This window comes from Xyrauchen texanus, chromosome 32, assembly GCF_025860055.1.
Source record: "Xyrauchen texanus isolate HMW12.3.18 chromosome 32, RBS_HiC_50CHRs, whole genome shotgun sequence".
Lineage (NCBI taxonomy): Eukaryota > Metazoa > Chordata > Actinopteri > Cypriniformes > Catostomidae > Xyrauchen > Xyrauchen texanus.
Genome location: NC_068307.1, coordinates 21,375,009 through 21,393,313, shown reverse-complemented (window position 1 = coordinate 21,393,313; position 18,305 = coordinate 21,375,009). Strand labels below are relative to the sequence as shown.

At 38.1% G+C, this 18,305-nt stretch overlaps 1 protein-coding gene across 2 annotated transcripts in view; it reads right to left on the bottom strand.

The window, feature by feature from the left end:
- The window catches only part of LOC127626358 (AT-rich interactive domain-containing protein 3A-like), a 64,178-nt gene extending 48,365 nt beyond the window's left edge, over nt 1-15,813 (bottom strand). The window contains exon 1 of one of the 2 annotated variants that reach the window (XM_052102092.1): nt 15,617-15,813. The gene's annotated coding sequence lies outside the window, so the exon portion shown is untranslated. Of the gene's footprint in view, nt 1-6,898; nt 6,988-15,616 lie in introns of those variants that run through there. The other variant, XM_052102093.1, reaches the window with a different exon arrangement.
- Between the last annotated feature and the right edge of the window lie 2,492 nt (nt 15,814-18,305).

The window sequence follows — 18,305 nt, the reverse complement described above, 5'->3', positions numbered from 1 at the left end:
GCAAAGTGTTGGTGCCTCTTGTTAAAAAAAAAAAAAAAAAAAACTCCTTCCTCCAAGGACAGGATGTAAGGTCACATACCTTAAATTTACATCTTGAAAGCCAGCAAAAGGATGCAAGTAAACCGCTTGGCCTATTTCCCACTATAGTTAACACAAACAGCAGAAAATATTGCACAACACAGCAGGCGGAATTCTTTAAGACACGCCTGTTGTTAAGACACGAAAAACACATTCATTTTGATGGTATAAAGAAACAAGGCTGAATTTGGCACTGCAAGCATTACCTTAACAGAAAACAACACTAACGCTATTGAATCCAGGGATTGACTGTCATTCAGGGTCACTACAATTTGGGTAACCTAAAGCAAATCTCACAAAATGGCAGAACATGTAAAGGAAGGAAAACTCTGAATAAATGTGTTTCCAAAGTTTTTACTTTATTCAGACAATTTCCTTTAGAAGTTTACCATAGTCTTCATGCTTAAATTGGTTATACTTTACAAACCAGTCTGTCATAACCAAAGTCAAGATTTACGGCACACTTATTACAATTAAAAAAAATCCCACAGCGAGTTTGTTTAACAATGTTATGATGGACAAAATATTTTAACTGGTTGCATAAAATATTTGTAAAAGCCAAATATTTTGAATTGGCAAATTTTTTTGGGGAATTTTATAATTTTCCACAGCACACCTGACAATCTTCCACGGCACAGTGGTTGGGAAACACTGGGTTAATCTATTCAACCAACTGCAGCCTCCTTATCCCTCTTATGGCATTGTTATATGGGCAAATTTCTCTTTACATTCTTGCTATTCAGATAAAAAAAATAACAAACTGCTTAGTTGAAATTAAGAGTGTAATCTTTAAAGTTACCATTTATGTCCTGTTTTTAAATCAAATTAATTTGTTTCTCTTCTATTTCTCCAGGGTTCGCCCTTACAGAGGAGAAACATGCTGAAGTGCTCCTTAAATTGAGCTATTAAACTGCTGAGATTATTGCTGCTGAGACTTTGATTCCACATCAGCATTTTTCTTGCTGGATCTTTGATTAATTAAATAAATGTTATTGTTCACAGATCAAATTTTTTTAACACAGTTTTACAAAAACATGATGAAATAATGTTGCCATATGGCAATTCTGTACCATAATGGAATTCCATGGGAATTTATACAGATGTTGCATTATCATATGTTTGCAGTTCTTTGGTTAAAAATTTTGTTTAAGCCTTTCCAGAGATATTATAGTACTTTGGCATACGTGAAAAAAATTATGATCCATGTTCTTTGGAAAGGGTAAGAAAATGAACATTAACTCTAATAGTGAGAATGAGCTCCTACGAGTGCATAAATGTATGTGTGATTTAGTGTAATGCATGTAAAAGTGAATAAATGTATGAAAATTTATTAATTTAATACAAACTGACAACTTCTAAAAAACTACAACTTTTTAAACTAATGTTTTCATTGTTCAGTCTAAATTCAGAAAATGTTAAATATTGTTTTATAATTTAAACTATCTTTCATGAAATGTTGTGCTCGAAAAGTTTGCTTGCGCTATCCTCCAAAATAAATGCCATTTGAAATATTTTCATCGTTTGATGCAAAGACTTTTATTCATTTTTCAAATGTGGTAATAACACATTGGAAATAATAATTTCCAATAAGGTAATAACAACCTTTAATGTAATAACTGCCAATAAAGTAATATATTTTTTATTATTTTTGTATATACTCAACCAATAATGTAAGAGCCAGCCAATTACATTATGGGCAAAAAGTTTACGTTACTGGTTCAGAAATTATTACGTTTTGTAAGTTATTACATTATTTACTTTATTACATTAAGAATTGAAAATAAATGACTTTAACGGCAGTTATTAAATTATTGGCTTTTACAGGTGGCTTATGGCCAAATCACTATATGGCAACATTTCCCAAGTCTATTATATTATATTATCATTAATACTTTGCTAGTTCTGCATGAAAACACTGTCAAACGAAACCGCTCGTGTCCATAGCTGCATTATCTTTAATTGTCGTCAGTGTTCCAGAATCTTCATCTGAATGCTTTTATTGTTCTTTAACTCTTTCTGACCCCTGCCAATAATGGAACTCCGAGAGAAAGAAACAAACCAAATTGCGGACATTGCTAACAATTTTTGACTTTTACTACTCAAACAGGTTCAGTAGTATGTAATTTTCAGACCAAATGAGGTGCAAGTAAAAATTAGGGGAATTTAGAATGGTATAGCAACCAATTTTCCATCAGTATTATAATGATAATATTTTGCCTGCAAAAACCTGATGAAAATAAACAGGCTAAACAAGTTGATTGATAGATTAGCTTAGGACGATAGGTAAAGGGTATGTATTATAACCTTTAAAGAATGAGTCTTTTCAAGTTAATGACAGTCATATAAATGCATGACCCACAAAAGAGTGCATTTGATTGATGTGGTAATTCAACAATTAAGATTGCGTGTAACTATGAAAGCAAACTGCCAGCCTTATTATGGTTTGGGTAAGAGCCAAATTGTTTGTTAACCAAATGAGACAATGGTCAAAAGGGCTCCAGGCCACAAGATCTAAATATGCTGTTTCTGTTAGTAGAATTTCCAACTAGAATGCAACAAGTCTTTCATAGAAGAAATACTGAAGATCAGCTGGCAGGGATTCCCTTATGGCATGCTCCCAAATGGTGAAATCATCCCTTTTTTGCAGGGGCTTGAGGTGAATGGCAGCACGCCACAGAAACGCTTTAAAATGTGGTTTTTGGCAAAGGCACAGCTGAATGCGAGCCAAGCCACTCGACTGAGTCCACATAAACCTCCTAACACTCAGCATGCTATTCTGAATGCTATGAACTCCACCTTTTTATAGACATGTTTAAAAGGCTTTTCAGCTGGTCTGCACTTCGGCAAGCATGGATGCGAAATTAGAACTACTTGATAAGTTTACAAATAAACCATAAAATGGCACTACGAAAGACAAGCAAGCATTTGGTTTCTAAAAAAAAACATTGAAAAAATGAAAAAAAAAAAAATAAATAAAAAAGAAATGATAAAAAAAGAAAAACCACAGATTTCTCTAGGTGTTTCATCGAGGCATTTCACCGGTGTTACTAATTCACTTAAAAACTGAATGTTATGAATTATACGTGACGACATCCAAAACAAAAGCCACCTTCAGTCTGACTCATTATGTTGCCTTGAGAAAACCAACATACTGATATTCTATTTAAACTTATTATTATTATTATTCAGAGACTAAAATTTCAGACAAACTTTTCATAGATTTTAAGCTACATGCACCAAACTCTGCACAGACTGTCAGACTAATGGGGCTTTTCCACTGCACGGTACTGCTCAACTCAACTCCGCTCACTTTTTTGGGGTTTTCCACTATGGATTGTACCTGGTACCTTTTTTTGGTACCACCTCGATCGAGGTTCAAAGCGAGCCAAGCCGGTAGTAAATGTGAGGTAAAAATCCTGCAGATCACTGATTGGTCAGGGAGAATAGTCACTACCAGAATCACTGGATTTCCGACATCAACCCGCTAGTTTTAAAGTCAGCAACAGCGATAGCAGTATCATTTGTTCACGAGACTTTCGAATTGTGAAAAAAGAAATGGCTGTGCGCAAAACCACACCGTGGTCAATAAACGAGGTGCAGACGGTCCACCCGTTAGGGATGAGCGAAACGAAAAAGTCTCTCAGGACATGTACGGCTACCACCGGCCCTACCTACAGTGTAGGGAAAAGTAAAAAAAACTTAAGTGACTACAGAACCATCAAGGAAAAGTGGTTCGACCAAATGGACACCATCTAAACCGGCAAGCAATGGGAGGAAGAGTGCCCTGGACTGATCCACGACAGAGGATTGTATGTTTGTTAGGTTAACTCTATACTCTGCTTGAAAGCTTCACTTTATCTAGTTGAACAGCTACTGGAAGCTTTCTTCTAAAACAACCAGGCCAATTTAACTGAAACACTTGTGTAAAATCACCATGCAACAACTGCTTTATGCAGCACAATAAGCTAGTAGCGAACAGCTAGCGGTCGTGTTATTGTTTTGGTCAGTTTGTGTCGTGTTTAAGATGATGTCACGGCAGTAGAGGCGGCACAACTATAACGATCAGCCTATAATCCCACCCATATTGAGGTGGCACTAAACTGTAATGGAAATGCAAGCTCAGAAAAGTAAAGTGAGTAGAGTTGAGGGGAGTCAAACTGTAACGTGCAGTGGAAAAGTGCCATAATCCCAAATAGTGTGCTATATCTTTTCTAACTGATCGGAAACTACGGTATTCCAGTATCGGACTTCCGAAAAGGCCTCATGTCATATTGACTTCCATTCAAAGTGTGAAAACTTTTTCCTGTAATATCTATGTAACGGTATTAACTGAAAGGAGGCGGCGAGAACCAGCTTGACAATATAAATAATATTTTAATGAAGAACTTAACCAACGTGTCGGACAGCTGCCCAAAAATGTCTCTCTCTGTCCCACTGCAGTCTCCAGTTGGCCTTTATCCCTCTCAGAGGCTTGATTAGCAAAACCTAGCATAGTGCTAAAAACATGCTAGCATGTGTGCAAACACATGCTAACAACGCCTAGCGAAGTGCTAAAAACATGCTAGCAGTATATCTGTCGGTTGGTCTATAAACTTTCAGGCTAGGCTGTCTCAAGCCAACATCAAAGATTGTTTTGACAAACTTTATCTAGTTGTTAATTCTAGACTTAACGATAGCACAAGAATAAAGATGCATAATTTTGTGGAGAAAACACAACGATTTTGGTATAAAAAAGGCACATCGAGTGGCGAGTCACCGCAATAGAAATATTTTTTTATATTTGCCGAAGAAAAAGGGGACGCAAGGCAGTGATTCAGCAATATCATTTACATGTTAAAGCTAAACTATGTAAATGTATAGAACCAAAATGTATTGTGGAGTACATAAAAAAATAATAAACCCTGTCTTACTCCGATTATGTTAAGCTTACAATAATTATTTATTGGTAGGTAGGGTTGTTGAAATTTATATTGGTTGTCATGCTTTAATAAATCGAACATTGCTCATGGTTTTACCGATCACGCTCTATTTATAAGTTTAGTTTTTTCCAGTTACTGAAACATTGTGAGGACACATGCCCGGCCCTGAATCAGGCTAATCAGCCGGAAGGGGGGATAAAGACGAGCCGGAGGTGCCAGTTTGGGAGAGAGCCACATGCAGCCGCTGTGAGTGTGTGTGTGTGTTTAAGTTAATTTATGCTATTAAAATTTACGTTGACTGTTCAGCTGGTTCCCAACCACCTTAACCAGTAACAAACAGGTTTACTATTAATTAAAGACTTCTGATTATTTTATAACATTACTGCAGTTGAGACTCCCTCAGTGTGCACGCTGCTGTTTTTTAATTTCTTTTCCAACAGTCACAGAAATTAAAACGTGTCAATTTTTATTTATCAGATCACTGTTTAAACAGAGTAGACCATTTAAAAATTGCATCTAAAAGCCACTAAACAAGGTTCCCCATAAATGTATGCTCAAATCAGTTTGTTTATAAATGTACAGATTTCATTACACAATAATGTATATTAATTTGATTAAAATGTAACCATCTCTCTATTATAACTTCCAAAGAATCGACGAAATAAACAGTTTAATGTTGTAATTGTTATATTGCATATTTCTACATTTTTATATTAAATAAGGTATATTTCATCACCATCAATACTGAATCCTAATTTTGTGTTTTTGATGACAGCCTTACATTGTATAGACCTACTATTGTAGTATTACGGTTCAATTGCATTATCAACTGAGACTGTAGATTGTAATGTTTTAAACTGAACCCATATCATGAGTTTTACCACTTAAATTGAGATGTGTAGAACAATACAAACATTCATGTGTTTGTGCTTTTATCTTCCCCAAAGCAAGTAACTTCTCAATTATAAATGTTTAAACGAATAACGTAATGTCAACATGAAAATAGCAAGTCATGAAAATCTCTGTGATTACGAAGAAAACTGTTCCTCTGTTGGTAACTTGCAGTTTTATGCTTCAACCAGTAATGGGCCAATAGCATTTAGTTGAAAAACTTGGTTTCATTTTTTTAATTAGTTTTGGGTCTAATATCACAGATATATCTAATATCTTATAGTGATATTATTATTGAATTGCAAATGCAGTTATCAACATTAATACAATATATTTTCTGTTGCATAGAAATGTACATTTGACTGTGAAGCATTCAGTTGTGAGGGAGATGTGAATTTACTGATATTAACAACAATCAAATCTGTAAACGGTAATCTATGAAAGGCTATGACATTAGGACTTTTTAACTGATATTTCTCTTTGACCATGATCTTAATTATTGAATTAACTTTTTCCATTAAAGTTCAATAGAACGGAACATATTTACAGAGGAAAAACACATAGCTTCATCTTTAATTCACAGGGGTCCAGAATTTAAAGCTCGTTACATTCGCCTTTATACTTGCCCTTATGAAAATGTACCACAGCTCTTGCATAGTATCTAGAGTTTAACTGTGGTATTAGTAAGAACATGGTTATCATAGGTGAAACCATGCTCCTTATTACCAGTTGTAATTATGGTTTCTAAAACAAAAACTATTGAAAAACAATATCTATGTAGAGACAATAAAAAACAACTGCCATGAAAGTGACATATATTCCCCTAATATATATTTAATATAATTATAATGACATGCAGTATACAGTCTCTCAAATATACACAATCTTTCTGCCAAAACGCCAAAGTTTCTACAGATAGTGTTACTAAATGCAGTGTAATAAGAATGGTGATGTGTGGATTGAAAAGAATGTAACTGCCATTGCGAATGACACATTGTTTTCCTATTTACCTTGTTACTGCCATTTTGAATGTCAGGGCGGTTTAATCTGGTTTCAACGAGCTTTGCAAGGAACCTTTAAGGTTTTCATTTCTCGCGCTGTTTACCATGGGACTGTGGGGTGCGATCGCAGAGTGCTGCGCGGGAGGCCAGCTTTGCTCTTGCGTATGCGCCCAGACAATGGGCTGCGAGGTAGGGCCAGGAAAGTCCCAGTCCTCCAAATGACCAGTCCATCACTGGCTCCAGGTGTGAATGGCTCAAAATGAATCCCTTGTTTCTATTCAAAATGTTAATCGTGGCAAAATAAAATTCGCATTTGATGTGCAAAGACTAATACTTTAAAGGCAGTGTGTGCCCACAAATTTAGCAACACAGGGCAATTACAGAAAATTCAGTTTCAAATAGGCATGCATAGTATGTATTGCACATACAAAAAGTTTACGAGAACTTATTCTTTCCTCATAGTTTGTCTAGCGTTTTCTTTTAAATGGTGCTTTCTGTTTCACTTATGTTAAGCGTTGCCCAACACAGAGGTACGCGCATATGGATAAATCTAAAAAAAGAGTTGTTCCCTCCTTGAGCTGCAACACAAGTCATGTGATCTCGCTAAACACTACATAGTAATGTACAAAGCTGAAACCTGTTTGGCCAGCTCAGAGGAGAGTTTTCCAACCTGAAAACCTGCAAATAAGTTCATGGCTGATACACTAGCTTCATTCTGATTGTAAAAGGTGTGACTGGGTGCAAAGCCTCATTCCTCTGTGTGCCTCGTCTTATCAGTACAAACCCCACACCCTCTGTCGCATACGAACAACTTCAAAACTAACCAAACATCATTTATGCTGGTCACCGGGAAACATTTCTTGTGCCTGCAGTGCACATAACAGTGTTTTATTTATTTTCTTATATATTCAATCTGTAGGATGCCATTTTTGCACCAAATGAAAAAGCAAAAATAACAAGCAAAATGAGTGTATTTACATGCATGTTCTTACACGATTATGCTTTATTAGCCGACAATGTGTATGGAAATGTAAACGCATAAAACAGCTTTCCTTCATCAGTGTATGGCAGTGCCCTTCAACTACTTTCTTGCGGGAGAAAAAGATAAAGTTTTCATCTTAGCTAGCACTTTCACTGCAAGTAGCATTTTACAAAAAAAAAAAAAAAACTAATAATGCGCATTTATTCATATTAAAATAGTCACAGGGTATACTGTATATTGAATTATATTTTATAAGATCTGGCTGAAGAACAAACATGACTTATACTCTTAACTAACAATTAATTTTTTATAAACTTTACTATGAAAACAAAACATAACATGATTTTAAAACTTTAGGGCTATTGTTTACGAATTATGGAAACTGAGGAGAAACTTTTAGATCTGCTTAAGCCCTCTGACAATATCAACCCACATATGAAAACAAATAAAGAAATGTCATGTTTACTTAAGAAAGAATTTAAATTTAATTGGAATAAAATAGATAAAATTCAATTTTCTATTTAAATTATCATCCTATTCAGGAAGGGGAAAAAACGGTCCTGCAAATATTGTAAATTTGCACACAATAGCAAGTGCAGGAGCCAGATTTTTTGTTTAGGTAACCATTGGAAAAAGAAGAACAAAATGAGTTGGTGCTGTTTGTGATTGAGAAGGCTGACTCACAGCTGTATAGAACCAAATATAATCATTGTTTTCAATAATGTGCAACCTGTACATATCGGTTAACATCTCAACATCTTGTTTTTGGGTTTCATTACCCTTTAAATGTATAGGCCTAGTTAATCCAAAACATTTTTAATTTAGCCATTATTAATATTTAACCTCATTTTGCTCCAAACCAATATTATTTTCTTTCTTACGTGTAACAAAAAAAGGAGATGTTGTTATAATGACAGCCTCAGTCACAATTTACTTTCATTGTACGGAATTAGATGCAATAAAAATGAATGGTGTCTTACATGCTTAACATCTACTTTTGTGTTCCATGGAAGAAAGTCATATGGGTTTGGAACAAAATGAGGGTGAGTGCATGATTTTTGGGTAAACTATCACTTTAAAATGTGAAAATACCCTCCAAATAATATTGCAGAGTTTGGATTGGCCCAAAAGTAACATGCAGTAATATGCCACCTACTACAAACACAAACAACTGACTGTAATCAGCACAGTTGTCTTTTGTTGCACTTTTGAACACATAAATAATGGCAAAGATCCAACACTCAAATCTCATTAATCTTTCCAATCATATCTGGCAGATTAATTATTCAAACTGACAAACGCAAGGGCTTCTTGTCCTTAGAACTGAAGGATGATACGTTACATTGTGCATTGAAAAAAGATTACTTAGTATTAACTTTTGATAACTTCCTTAGTTTGTGGATACATTTTGTTTTGCATCTAACGATCTACATACCAAGATTAAGATAGTGAATCAAATATCTTACCCAGCTGTTGTTGGATTGATAAAAAAAAACAACTCAGTGCAATGTTGCAGGTGTGTGATAATGCCATGTGTTGACTGCTCAACTGAGTTACAAACCAGGCACGTGCACACACAGACATCAAAGGGGGCTTGAGCACCTGCCCTTTTTCTTCCTTGAGAGAAAGTTCCCATTTTTTCTGGGGTGCTTTTTTTTTTTTTAACTTAAAAAAATAAATAAAATAAATAATATATGTATATACACACATACACACATTATATACATATAGTATCTCACAAAAGTGAGTACACCCCTCACATTTTTGTAAATATTTGATTATATCTTTTCATGTGACAACACTGAAGAAATTACACTTTGCTACAATGTAAAGTAGTGAGTGTACAGCTTGTATAACAGTGTAAATTTGATGTCCCCTCAAAATAATTCAACACACAGCCATTAATGTCTAAACCGCTGGCAACAAAAGTGAGTACGCCCCTAAGTGAAAATGTCCAAATTGGGCCCAATTAGCCATTTTCCCTCCCCGGTGTCACGTCAGTGTTACAAGGTCTCAGGTGTGAATGGGGAGCAGGTGTGTTAAATTTGGTGTCATCGCACTCACACTCCCTCATACTGGTCACTGGAAGTTCAACATGGCACCTCATGGCAAAGAACTCTCTGAGGATCTGAAAAAAAAGAAACGTTGCTCTACATAAAGATGGCCTAGACTATAAAAAGATTGCAAGACCCGGACACTGAAATGCAGTACGGTGGCCAAGACCATACAGCAGTTTAACACGACAGGTTCCACTCAGAACAGGCCTCGCCATGGTCGACCAAAGACGTTGAGTGCACATGCTCAAGTGTCATATCTAGAGTTTGTCTTTGGGAAATAGACGTACGAGTGCTGCCAGCATTGCTGCAGAGGTTGAAGGGGAGGGAGGTCAGCCTGTCAGTGCTCAGACCATACGCCGCACACTGCATCAAATTGGTCTGCATGGCTGTCGTCCCAGAAGGAAGCCTCTTCTAAAGATGATGCACAAGAAAGCCCACAAACAGTTTGCTGAAGACAAGCAGACTAAGGACGTGGATTACTGGAACCATGTCCTGTGGTCTGATGAGACCAAGATAAACTTATTTGGTTCAGATGGTGTCAAGCGTGTGTGGTGGAAACCAGGTGAGGAGTACAAAGACAAGTGTGTCTTGTCTACAGTCAAGCATGGTGGTGGGAGTGTCATGGTCTGTGGCTGCATGAGTGCTGCCGGCACTGGGGAGCTTAGGGTTGTGCCGATGGACGATATCATCGTCCATCGTGATGGCTGACCAACATCACGATGTAGAGCCACCATCGTGATGCCACGCCCCCTTTTGCGAGTCTTGCTAGTGTGACTCACTAATCCTAGTCTCTTCTATAGTTAACCTAAAAACTTTGCAGGGATTGCTCTGTAAATTAAATTGAGAATATAACTAATGCATATGCTATTTTAAATACTGTAGTATATGCCAGAGACGTGACGTGTTAGTCTGTGAAAATACCGTGTCAGGCAGGCTACACAAATATTGATCTTGACATTGTTAGCTTCTTGTCTTTTTTTTTACATGTCTTACACTGTACATTTAGATTAAAATATTTTATGTTGTAGGCTACAAGAAAATAGCCTTTATTAATTAATTATTAGTAGTTGTAGTATCTCAGAAAATCTTGCTCATTGTCACATAGCTCTTGCATACACTGAAGCGGCAGTTTAAGATAAACCCAGACCAGCGAACGTCAAATAACTTTTGTCTGGTTAATACTTTTAAAGAAGAATTTCCTTGGCCATAAATCCATAATGTCAAATCAAATGAAAGAAACAAGGTGAATATGAATAACACACATTTATTAAAACATAGAAGAACAACAAATAAAACAAGAAAACGGAACAACACTCAGACCGAAACTCGGCATTAACATTTCACTTATAATTAGCAGCACAATTAACTTCAGCACAGGCTACAAAATAAATTATGTTATTGAAATATTGTAAAGTGGTCATATGAACGTTTAAAAAATAATATGCAAAATCGAATAGCTCCGCAACGGATGGTGAAAAATGCGTAAAGATGTCTAATATCTTTCACCATAGACCATGTTTAAATTTCCATGTTTCTGGCCAGAAATACCAACATATTCACTTTATCTGGTTTTAATAAGCTGCGGATTGGAGTAACTACACTACCCGCTGTGCTGAAGACCCGCTCTGATGGAGTACTGGTAGCACATATGCACAGATATTTCCGGGCTAATCTTGCCATGAACGGAAACCTTTTGTCGTTCGTTTTCCACCAAGTCAGCGGGTCCTCTTCCCCATCAATGGCCATTTCTGCCTCGACCTTTTGCTCATCAGTGAGTAAAATAACGAAATTATAGTTTTTAAGTGGAAAATAGTATTTATGTAAAGAGATATATTAAAATAAACAGTGCACAACTCTTCTTAAGTGAAAGCTAAAAAAATAAATGCTTCACATGTCGTGCAACCTACTGATAAAGCGCCGACAAGTCATTAGTTGGGTTAGTAAAATAACAAAATTATAACTTTTCATATAATTTTTGAAAATTATATGAAATTATATAATCCCCCCCCCCCGCCCCGCCCCGCCCCACCGACGATATCATCGTGCATTGCGATGTTTTACTGTCAACATCGTCAACTGCCAATTTAGGGGACATCGCCCAACCCTAGGGGAGCTACAGTTCATTGAGGGAACCATGAATGCCAACATGTACTGTGATATACAGAAGCAGAGCATGATCCCTCCCTTCGGAGACTGGGCCGCAGGGCAGTATTCCAGCATGATAATGACCCCAAACACACCTCCAAGATGACTACTGCCTTGCTAAAGAAGCTGAGGGTGAAGGTGATGGACTGGCCAAGCATGTCTCCAGACCTAAACCCTATTGAGCAACTGTGGGGCATCCTCAAACGGAAGGTGGAGGAGCACAAGGTCTCTAACATCCACCAGCTAAGTGATGTCATCATGGAGGAGTGGAAGAGGACTCCAGTGGCAACCTGTGAAGCTCTGGTGGACTCCATGCCCAAGAGGGTTAAAGCAGTGCTGGAAAATAATGGTGGCCACACAAAATATTGACACTTTGGGCCCAATTTGGACATTTTCACTTAGGGGTGTACTCACTTTTGTTGCCAGAGGTTAGACATTAATGGCTGTGTGTTGAGTTATTTTAAGGGGACAGCAAATTTACATTGTTAAACAAGATGTACACTCACTACTTTACATTGTAGCAAAGTGTCATTTCTTCAGTGTTGTCACATGAAAAAAATATAATCAAATATTTACAAAAATTTACAGCAGGAAACCGAGGGAGTGTGTACTCCAGAGAAGGAGGTATTGCACCAAGTGAAGGAGTTAAAGTACCTCGGGTTCTTGTTCACGAGTGAGGGGACAATGGAGCGGGAGGTTGGCCGGAGAATCGGGGCAGCGGGGGCGGTATTGCACTCGCTCTATCGCACCGTTGTCATGAAAAGAGAAGCTGAGCCGGAAGGCAAAGCTCTCAATCTACCGGTCAATTTTTGTTCATACCCTCACCTATGGTCATGAAGGCTGGGTCATGACCAAAAGAACTAGGTCGCGAGTACAAGCGGCCGAAATGGGCTTCCTTAGAAGGGTGGCGGGCTTCTCCCTTAGAGATAGGGTGAGGAGCTCAGTCATCCGGGAGGAGCTCAGAGTACAGCCGCTGTTCCTTTGCATCGAAAGGAGTCAGTTTAGGCATCTTGTAAGGATGCCCCCTGACCGCCTCCCTAGGGAGGTGTTTCAGGCACGTCCAGCTGGGAAGAGGCCTCGGGGAAGACCCAGGATTAGGTGGAGAGATTACATCTCCACACTGGCCTGGGAATGCCTCGGGGACCCCCGGTCAGAGCTGGTTAATGTGGCTCGGGAAGTTTGGGGCCCCCTGCTGGAACGACTGCCCCCGCGACCAGACTTCGGATAAGCGGTTGAAGTTGGATGGATTTACCAAAATGTGAGGGGTGTACTCACTTTTGTGAGATACTGCGCACGCACACACACACACACACACACACACACACACACACACACACACACACACACACACACACACACACACACACACACACACACACACACACACACACACACACACACACACACACACACAGCATTACATTCTTGTGGCAGAAGAGTTAATCATTGAGAAGATGATACAAAAAGCGGCTTTAGAAAACAATGTATTGTTTACTACCATATTATTCAACATAAGCCAATCATTGGCATACAGTTCACAGCAATCCATTGAATTTGTCAATCAGTTCAAGATTTATTATGAGGGCTTGTTTAAGTCAATGTACACCTGCGTCAGACATGCTTGTGTAGCTTCTCAGGTGCGTTGTGCCATAAACATTTTAGGTCACTCTGTCAAGTTAAATATAGTTTAATACTTATAGTTTAAGAACACATCTTGAGAAAAAAAAAAAAATCTAAATATCAGATCGGGAGATGAGACTGTCGAGTTCCGATGCCCGCCCGCCTGCCCAAAAACGTCATCACAATCACCTAACTAATTAAAATGTGCTAATTTGCATACATTTGACAATGCAGGTGAATAGGATGAACTTTGAAATAATATAGTTATTTTGTTAAAGACCTTTTTTGTAATAATTTCAGTTAAGGTGCTGTATACTGTCAATCATTTTTTGCAGTGTTTTTCCTGTAATAAATTAACAAAACAAATTTTGTATTAACAAAATAGCAGCAACAGCCTTTTTCAGTTTATTGTGAAGATTTTTGTTGATTTTGAAGTGTTATGTATTCCAATAACACCAAAAGAATTAAAACGATTTATTGCCTTGTGCAAAATAAACAAACTAGTAAAACTATGTCGCTCTCCTTGGTAAAGTCATTTATTCTAAATATATACTTGAATCTAGTAGCATAGAAAACATGCACATTGTGGCATAGTTTCCTTTGCTGTTGCCTGCTCTTGTGATAAACCTAGTGAATACTTAAGACCATGGTCTCTGTGTGAACTGATTATTTTGTAGAAATCTGTTGAGTATGAAACAATTGCGTGAGTGTAAGGGAATTAAAATAAATTGGTAAGGAAGTCAGAGTTGTGCTAACATATTTAACATTTTGTTTAAAATATTTTTTAAATAAATAATTATAAAAGTGCCCTTATTTTTTCCACTTGAGCCCCTGCCCCCAAAAATGTCTGTGCACTTCCTTGTTACAAACAAATCAGCTTGTCTGTTTACGTGGACCAGAATTAAATCCTAAAGAAATCTGCTCTGTGCAGATTTGCAGAGCTTATTAAATATGGAGGGAATGAAAGCAAATCAGTCTTAGCCCACATTTTCAACAGGGCTCTTTAAAAAGTCTACAAGGATCTACAAGGATTTAGAGATTTCAAAAGTGGACATGAAATAAAATAAACTGAAACCCATAGATCCATCCATGAATGCACATACAGATAATGTACAACTGAGGTTTACATACAAGTCATGTCTAACCAATGTATGAGATAAATATATTTCACCATTTGCCAAAATGGGTTGGATATGCAAGATTATTGCCTAATTACCTATCCCTTCATTATATGTGCTGTACCATTTATTTACATACATAAATTATGTATACAAGCATAAACACACACAAACATATATAGATGGCTACTTTATAGACAAAGTGTATGGTGTGTGTGTGTGTGATATATATTGTTGTTCAGAGCATATCAGCCTGTTTTGTTTAGGAGGAAAAAACAGATTTGATTCCCCTTTTCACAAATGTTTTAAATGCATAAAATAATATTATATACATATACACATACACATACACACACACACACACACAACTTCCACTTCCAGCAAATCACCGACCTAGATAAAAAGCACACAAAAAAATAATAATAAAAATTTATAAAACTGCCATAGAAACAGCTTACCTCCGCAAACTACATTCAAGCAGTTGAGCTGCTAATAAAAGACAAACCGGGGATTTTTATAAACCCTTATTTGCATATATAAATCGCGTGTCTCGTAGCAGTTTGTTCACTACTGTATGTGTTTGTTTTACTGTATGCATGCAAGAGCACATTTTCGAAAATAAATATACAATAATCACAACTACTGCCAGAAAAACACATCAAAAGCTTTACACATTATAAAGCTAAGAAAACTAAATAAATAGACTGAAGTGTAAACATTTGCCAACGGCTGACTATTTCCATATGAGGAAAGACAACCAGCGAAATGTGAAGGGGGTGAGAGGAAAAAAAAACACTTCACTTACCAGTTCAACTTCCGTTCAGTTTTTTTTTTCATTGGGAAGCGGAATGATTCCTGATTTCCCCGTAAAAACAACACGGTCGCGACGCTCTCTTAGTCAATGTTTGATTAAAGACACGAACATATAACAGTCTACAGTAACTGTGCGGTCTGTATTCTCGCTAACGCACCTTTCTCTTCCTCGTTTTATTTCGATATAGAGGTTAATTTGGCCGTAACATCATATGTGCGTCTAATCTAAGGCGGAGCCCGCTGTCGGGAAGTCAAACCATTGGTTGTCAAACAGCAATCAGATGCAAATACCAAACCTCTGATCAATGGGGCTGCCTTCCCCCATTATATAGGCAACATCCACAAATTACTCTACACTAATGAGGGGGTGAAAGGTCCCAGGGTTTGACCAACTGAAATGACCTTTGCACTAAAGTCGTAAGCAAGGGCCTACGGTGTTATTGGTGATATATTTGTGTTGTTCGTCGAAACCCATTAAGTAAAGTAGACCATTTAGAATATGTACGTACGCTATATGGTGCTATGCATACATTTGGCGACGTTCCCTGCCAGGGGCCCTTTCTCTCTATCACATGCTGCTGCTACAGTTCTCGTGAAATGTACAGAGCTGCATATCTTTGATAATCACTGATAAACAACCAGCACAGTTGCCAAGAACAGAAGATTATTAACGAATTGAAGTTGAAGTGGGAAAAACACAATATATGTGCATTCAACATCAGTGGCATTTTAAAGGTGAAAACAGCACTCAACCAATATTATGTTTAGTATGCATTATAGTCAGTCACTATATACAATTCACATTATCCTCGTTTTGTAAAATGTATCATTTTAAGAGATTAATTTAGAGATTTGTGTTATTTTTATTTAATTAAATGCTAAAGTGTGATTTAAATGTCATATAGATTAAGAACATGCCATTTGTGAGAAGAGATATGTGCAGCCAGGCCTCAGTTAATGCGTTCAGTAATTTGGGGATAATTTAAAAAGTTGTACTAATTAACAAATGAACTGTGTTTTTGTGAAGAGTGATCTGAATGGTGTGCTCTTACATGATAAGAAGACTGTACTCATAATAGTTTTCGATAAAAAAGTGTTTCTATTACACATGGTGTGGGTCACTCAATGTGTTTCACCATGTTGAAATGACATGGTCAGCTGTGCCTCACTAAACGTCGAAAAAGAAAATCCTCATGCTCATTGGCTGCCATTTATGTACTGTAGATACCCTTGGCTATATGCTTAGCGCAGTGTTGTTTGGTGATGCGAAGAGCAAAAATAATCCAATGGAACATGCTTACTATTGTGCTTTAGAAGCTGAGACAACAGGAGATTCAGTAGCTGTACTGCCGAAGAAGTGAAAAAGGTCCGAAGCAAGAAGACAGAAACATCAGTACGACATACACCAGGTGGAAAGATTTGATGACAGAGAAAAACATGGCTAGTGATGACAATGTTGCTTTTTTTTGTTGGACAGGTAAGACATTATTACTTGTTTAGACCACTTTCTAAAATAGGGTCAGTGCAATTTACAGAAAACGTATCGGTTACCTAACGTAACCTCGGTTCTCTCTAGATGAGGGAACGAGTATTGCGTAAGCTAGCTTACGCTACGGGAAAGATTCATCTTTTCTGAGATATTGAAGCCAAAAAATTATCCTTAATTTTTGTATCCATTGTCAACGCAGTGTGGCAGCTGCAGACCTTGAGCGGGCTAGCTAGCGAGCTCATAGGTTGCTCTGCGGCAACTGCTGCAGCCTATAGACGAGCTTGGGCGAACTCGCATCCAATGAGAGGCGTCCGCGCGCTCACTGCATCAAAGCCCGCCAAAATGGGCGTGACTTGAGTGCATATAGGCGTAGTTCGTAGGCTGGAACCCTGGTTTTCATTGACTGAAGCGAAAAGTCGCTCGTGGCGCGAGCACGGCCGGCTACGCAATACTTGTTCCCTCATTTAGAGAGAACCGAGGTTACGTTAGGTAACCGATACGTTCTCTTACGAGAGGTTCTCTCGTATTGCGTAAGCTAGCTTACGCTACGGGAACCCATTGTCAACGCCGTGCGCGCCAAGCATCCACTGTATGAGCCCCAGGGAATTAAGGGGGACCTGGGGAGCCCTTATGAGTGGGGAAATAATATTTGGCCGGCAAGAATGCGGGTCATTGATTGTGTAATACATAAGCATATAGTGGGAAGGGAACGACAGAGCGGCGGTGCCGTTCTGTGTGGAATGTGTCCCATCAGTGCAGCTCACCAGGGGAGCTGTAGCGTATTAAACCGCTAGTAGTTTTGCCTGCAGAGCGGGCACTTCCATATTGTAAAATCTGACAAAGGTGGAGGGAAGTCCATCCCGCTGCCACACATATGTCGTGAATGGAAATCCCGCTGGACCATGCCCACGAGGATGCCATGCCTCTAGTGGAGTGAGCCCTAATGCCCAACGGGCATGGCAGGTCTTTTGACGCGTATGCAGCAGCAATAGCGTCCACTATCCATCTAGATAGTGTCTGTTTCGAGGCGGCGAGACCTTTGGTGCGCCCTCCGAATGAAACGAAAAGCTGCTCAGAGCGTCTGAAAGCGGCGGAGCGTGCAGTATACAATCTCAGTGCTCTGACCGGGCAAAGGAGATTGGCGTCGCGTTCGCTATCGGGTGCTGGCAGCGCTGATAGGGAAATGACCTGT